Source organism: Rattus norvegicus, chromosome 2, assembly GCF_021556685.1.
Source record: "Rattus norvegicus strain SHRSP/BbbUtx chromosome 2, alternate assembly SHRSP_T2T, whole genome shotgun sequence".
Taxonomy (NCBI): domain Eukaryota; kingdom Metazoa; phylum Chordata; class Mammalia; order Rodentia; family Muridae; genus Rattus; species Rattus norvegicus.
Window position 1 is genome coordinate 4,525,048 of NC_141535.1, and position 6,349 is coordinate 4,531,396.

At 43.3% G+C, this 6,349-nt stretch overlaps 1 pseudogene; it reads left to right on the forward strand.

The window, feature by feature from the left end:
- Nucleotides 1–4,348: 4,348 nt before the first annotated feature.
- Nucleotides 4,349–5,284, forward strand: LOC147995930 (18S ribosomal RNA; annotated as a pseudogene; the record flags this gene model as incomplete).
- Between the last annotated feature and the right edge of the window lie 1,065 nt (nucleotides 5,285–6,349).

Below are 6,349 nucleotides of genomic sequence, written 5' to 3' on the forward strand. Positions count from 1 at the left end.
GACTGTGTTCCAAGCTAATCATCCTGGTGCCTGTTAAATGGAGAAGAAATAAACCCTGTGCCTTGACAGAGCCCCAGTCTAGCTATATTGGTAATTCCATGGTCACCTTGAGACCATGTCACAAAATCAATACAGTAGAGAGTGACTGAGAATGATACCCAGCATTGACCTTTGACCTCCTTATTCACACCTGTGGACATGCACCTGCAGATATATGTACCCCCACACAAATATATACACACAAAGTACTGCGACTTTATAAGCAACTCAAGCCTCTTTAGAAAGTTTCATGTCATTTTTTTACCCTGCAACATCTGTCATACAGCACACTGTTCCTTATTGTTTGCACTTTATCTTCTTTTAGTTTTAGATATATTATGCCCATTGTTTATCATAATGAATTTCATCTTTAAAAATAACCTCAGAATCATTGTATTCATTCAGCCTTCTTGTCTTTAGGCAACAGAAATCATTTTTTAACTTATTTTTACAGGAGACTGGAGAGATGACCGAGAAGTTAAGAACATGTACTACTTCTGAAGAAGACCCATGTCAGATTCAAAGAACAAGATGACTCATAATCACTGGTAATTTCTGTTTCAGCGACCCAATACTCTTCCTTTTCTAGCCTCCACAGGCAACCCTAGACATGCAAATACTCACACATAATTTAATAAAGACACACACCCCACATACACACGTTTACAATTTAAATTATTTTCTGGCCTTATTTTTTTTTAACTAGGACAAAGAGGGTAAAATTATTCAATCTACTTCAAATTTCTGAAGGGGAACATTTTGCCTTTTCGATAGGAGACAAACCACACCAGATTTAGAGGCATCTAAATCCAAGTTGACACAAGTGTCCATCATATACATTAATGTGCCTTTTGAATTGTCTTTTACTTTTCCATAATGGGTATTGCTTACAATTGTGTTGCTGCAGATTTGGTTTTACCACAGGCTTCTTTGATGCTCTGAGCTGCTTTGATTTTAATTTCTTCTCTCTCAATTAGCTTCTCACCCTACATTGTTATTCTATCTTATTATTCATTTTATAACATCCATGCTCCATAAATTTGAAGAAGATAACAATGGCTGCTTAAAGTGTGCTTCTTTTCCTTATAGTCACTCTATTGAAAAACATAGACTTTTACCTTTAATTGTTGTTTTGTTTCTTTGACACAAGCTTTTTCCTTGAGTATAATAATATTGTTTTACTCTTTTAAATTTATCCTTTCCAAGTAAGACAATAGAAAATTTGTGGGGGTGCTTTGTAAATGAATGTCAGGATGATCCCTCTTGTCTATATTTTGATGTCTTCTACATTTGAAAAATGAGTGCTGATTCAGCAACCAAATCCTACCCAGGCAACCACTGTGGAGAGTCCAGTGGAAGTATTCCAGGACTCCTGATGGATGTCAGATCCCCTTGGACTCATACACTTGATAGTTTTAACTAATATATTACCCTAAACCCAGGTTTTTGGGGGTATTTTCTTTCATCCTCTACCTCATATCTCAGAAAGAATGAAGAATATTATATTGGAACAAGGTCACTTGATTCTATTTCACGATGTGACTAAGAAACCTGGAATCTCCTAGTAGTATTCCTGATTTGGTTATAAAGGAGAACATTTTGTTTTATTTCTCTAGTTACATATAGTACATTTCAGTGTAGATGCCTATTCCTCCACCGTGCAAAGAAAGGTCCCTATAATTCTAAGTGATACAAATGCAAGTGCTATTGTCTGGTCACCCTGGTTACACAATTCCACTGTGGAAAAGTCTCTGGAATCTACATGCCCCATACTTAAGTTTTTCATTCACCAATCTGAGTAATACATGTTCATGAGTCTGAACTTATAGTATCCAGGAGTTGTTTAGCTTATCTCTGCAAGACCAAGTTGCCTTCATATGAACTATATATGTATTCTTTTTTTAATTCTCAATATTATGTTCTGTTGCTATGTAATACTAGGCAGAAATTCCATGTATGTAATTTTTTTCTTGCTCCAGAAATGGGAGAAACAGAACACACATATGTATAGGGATACTTTCTCTAAATCTGGGTATGTATCAGCTTTACAGTATTCTTACCATATCTCATGTCAACCTATTTCCTTACTTTAATTGATGCATATATTTTAAGTCCTATATTTATAGAATTCTAATTTTCTGATTCTTTTTTGAGTATTTGCTTGTTTCTGCATGTGATTGCACACATGTGGATGTACGGAGTACAATTTATGGCATTCATTTCCTCCTTCCATTGTGTATGTCCCAAGGAACAAACTAGGGTTAACTGCCTTGCCAACAAATATCTTTACCTACTGAGCTATTTCACTCTTTCTAGTATATTTCATAATTTATTGTTGCAAGCACAATTGCTACCCCATGCCAAAAAAGGAATGTTTTCTTGCTGGTGTGTGCTACAATCTAAAGCATTTCTTTAGATTAAGACATTGATACCCTATTATGATGCATATAATATCTGTGGGCATGCCGAAACACATATACACACATAATTTCACTGACATACACTGTCGGTGCCCAATGCCCACACCGAGATTGTACCGAGAATCGGTCGAAAGCCTGCGGGATTAAAGAAACACACACACACAGGTTATTATTAGCCATTCTGTTGTAAAATTTTTAATGATATCACTTCAAAACATAAGCTTAGAGATATACACCCACAAACTCTCACCTACAAACTATATAAGAAGGTTTTTTTATCAATGTGATATAAAACTAGAGATAACTTGGAAGAAGAAATCTTAACTGAGAAAAACCTCTTCATAAGATTGTCCAATGAAAAAGCCTGTGGGCACTTTCTTGATCAATAATTTTGTTGGAGGGCCCAGCTCACTGTAGGTTGTCCCACTCCTGGGTTTATTGTTCTAGCTTTTATAAAAACAAAGGCTGAGCAAGCCATATATATAGACCAATAAACAATCTTCTTCCCATGTCCTGCCTGCTTAATCACTGGGATATCTTCCCACCCTACCTGATGCAACTAGGATTTGTTTTAGTGACTTTGTGTTTTGGACTGATGGCCGCTAATGGGATCATAAAATAAGACTTAAGTTGAATCTTTCAACCTTCTAGAAAATGGGTAGAATTATTTTATTCTAATACCCTCAACTTTGAGACACAGGACATCATATATGAAAGGTCAGAAATATTCTGCCATGAATATAGGCATCCTGAAAGGTTAATTCTTTACAACCAATAGGTCCAGGTAAGAACTAGGTAGGTAGATATTAGCAAAATGATTGTACATTGTAAGGTTAGTTTATATCAGGAAGTAGCCATGTTTGAAAGTGTCATATAACTGAGGGCCAGATAAATTAGTAATTCAAAGAAAAAAGTGACAGAATGTATCACAGATAAAATATGCCCAATTCACCTGAGAACAGCTTAGGAATCAGAGAATGGACAAGAGTAGAGAAAGAGAGACAAAAATAGACAAAAGGAAGACAGAGAGAAGTAGAGCAAGAAAGAGAAGTTGTGCTGTGTGGCGTGTGTTTATGGAAGTTTTCTGGACATGATTTTACAGATTCAGGTTCTGAGAGAACAAACTATTCACTGGGGAAAACAGAAAAAGCTGGAGAATTAGAAGGATCCAGAAGATTGTAACACATTGTCCAAGTTAATGTGAGTCCAAGTAGAACAACTCATGAAGATGCCAAGAGAAACCATATTGAAGCAGTCAGCTTGGAAGGTTGGATTACATGGAGGCTAGAAGCTCCTAGTATTAGGTCTATAAATAGTAGAACAGAGGGAAAAAATACTCTGGCCTCAGCCTAAAGGACGTATTTGCATAGCTTGGGTAAGACTCTTATCTCATCACTTTATCTAAGAAAAGAAAAGTGACATTCACTTAGAAAGACATACAGTCAGACAAACAGACAGACAGACACACACACACACACACATACACAGAGACACACAAACACACAAACATACAAATATAGAGCGGTGTGGGGAGGGAGGGAAGAAGAGAGGGAGGGAAGAAGGGAGAATGCTTGAAATCAACCATTGAACTCAGAACAAGGTTCCAAAGAGAGGAGTTACAGAAAGAACTGAAGTAGTTCAAATGGTTTGCCACCCCATAAGAAGAACAATATCAACCAACCAAACCCCTGCCCTCGATCTTCCATGGACTAAACAACCATCCCAAGAATACACAAGGATGAGCCTGTGGCTCCATCTGCATATGAAGCAGAGGATATCCTTTTCAGGCACCAATGGGAGCAAATGCCCTTGGTCCTGTCAAGGCTTGATGCCCCAGTGTAGGGAACTGTCAGAATGGGCAGCTTGGAAGGAGTGAGTGGGTGAGTGAGGAACTGTCCTCAGAACAGGAGGCATGAGGGAAAATAATAGCAGGTTTCTAGAGGGCAAATCAGGAAAATCATATTTAAAATGTGAATTAAAAAAATCCCCTCCCCCAATGAAAAAAAAGAAAGAGAAATGGAGAAAGAAAAAGAAAAACAAATGGGGGTACATAACTAAACAGATGCGGACTGGTGATGCGGCAGTGTTATTCCCATGATAGTCAAGCAGCTTCTGGGAAACCAAAGTCTTTGGGTTCCGGGGGGAGTATGGTTGCAAAGCTGAAACTTAATGGAATTGACGGAAGGGCACCACCAGGAGTGGAGCCTGCAGCTTAATTTCACTCAACACAGGAATCCTCACCTGGCCCGGACACAGACAGGATTGACAGATTGATAGGTCTTTCTTGATTCCTTGGGTGGTGGTGCATGGCATTTCTTAGATGGTGGAGCGATGTCTGGTTAATTCCGATAACGAACTAGACTCTGGCATGCTAACTAGTTACGCGACCCCCTGAGCGGTCGGCGTCCCCCAACTTCTTAGAGGGACAAGTGGAGTTCAGCCACCCGAGATTGAGCAATAACAGGTGTGTGATGCCCTTAGATGTCCTGGGCTGCATTAGCACCACACTGACTGGCTCTGCGTGTGCCTACCCTACAAAGGCAGGCACGGGTAACCCATGGAACCTCATTCATGATGGAGATCGGGGATTGCAATTATTCTCCATGAACGAGAAATTCCCAGTAAGTGCCGGTCATAAGCTTGCGTTGATTAAGTCCCTGCCCTTTGTACACACCACCCTTCGCTACTACCAATTGGATGGTTTATTGAGGCCTGATCAGCCCATGGCCCTGTCGGAGGGCTGAGAAGAAGGTCCAACTTGACTATCTAGAGGAAGTAAAAATCATAACAAGGTTTCTGTAGGTGAACCAGTGGAAGGATCATTAACGGAGAAGGCCAAGGGGGTGTCTGGTCCTTTCACGGGCCTGTGTGAGTCCCTCCTCTCACTGGGAGGCGTGTCCCCGGGTCCAGGTTGCATTCGTGGCCTGTGCCTCAGCCACCAGCCAAGTGAGCGTTTCGGGAAAGGCGGGGGCCGTTAAGGAGCGGTGCGGGGAGGGTGTCAGGTCTGGTCCTTCGAGGGACCTCCTCCATTCTCTCTCTCTCCCTTGCTCTTCTGCCTACATCCTTGCCTCCATGCGCCCTCCTCTGCCTCCACCACTGCTGCTTCTGCCGCCAGCACGTCTCTTGCCCGCTGGCCAGCCAAGGCCCTAGGCGTACCGAGGTCATTGTGCCTCTTTCTGGACCTGCTCCGTGATCTCATCTCTTGTGCACTGGGGGGGGGGGGGGGGTGGTACGCGGTGGCCGGGACCTGCTCACTCTCCTCAAGGCACCTGCCGCCCCTCTGCCACAGCTCTCCCGTTCTGAAGGTGCTGGGGTGTCTCTGTCACGTGCAGGGGGTCCCTGTGCCACAGGTGGGCTCTCGCAGCCCGCCCAGCCTTTTGGGCCTCGAGTGTCAGCCCCGCTCCTGTCTGGGTACCTAGCTGTCCTGTTCCAGCGCGGAAGTTTAAAGACCCCGGGGAGGGGTCGCCCTACCGCCCGTCAGTCATAAGCAGGAGAGCTTCCCATTTCCTCCCTCCACCTGGTGCTCCCTGAGACTCAGCAGGCCCCCTCAGGCCGCCGGTGCTTCCAGAGGCAGCGGTCGGGGGGCCATGTTGCGGGCCCACTCTGGGTGCCCATGGGGTCCCGGCCCGAGCGCCCGACTTGCCCGCCCATTGGCTGGCCGCCGCAGGGGGCTGGGTTCGCGGCATCCCATGTCCCGTGTGTCCTGCCTTTCTGTTCCCGACCCTGTCTTTTTTTTCTTTTCACATGTATTCTTTAATTTCCCGCTGGCCGGCCTGAGGTGGAGCCGCCTGGCAGTTGGCCCCTCTCTTCCAGTGCAGCAGGGGTGGGCGGGGGAGCTTGTGCCAGTGTTAGCATGCATATGAGTCCGTTCACACCCCAGATACCGATAA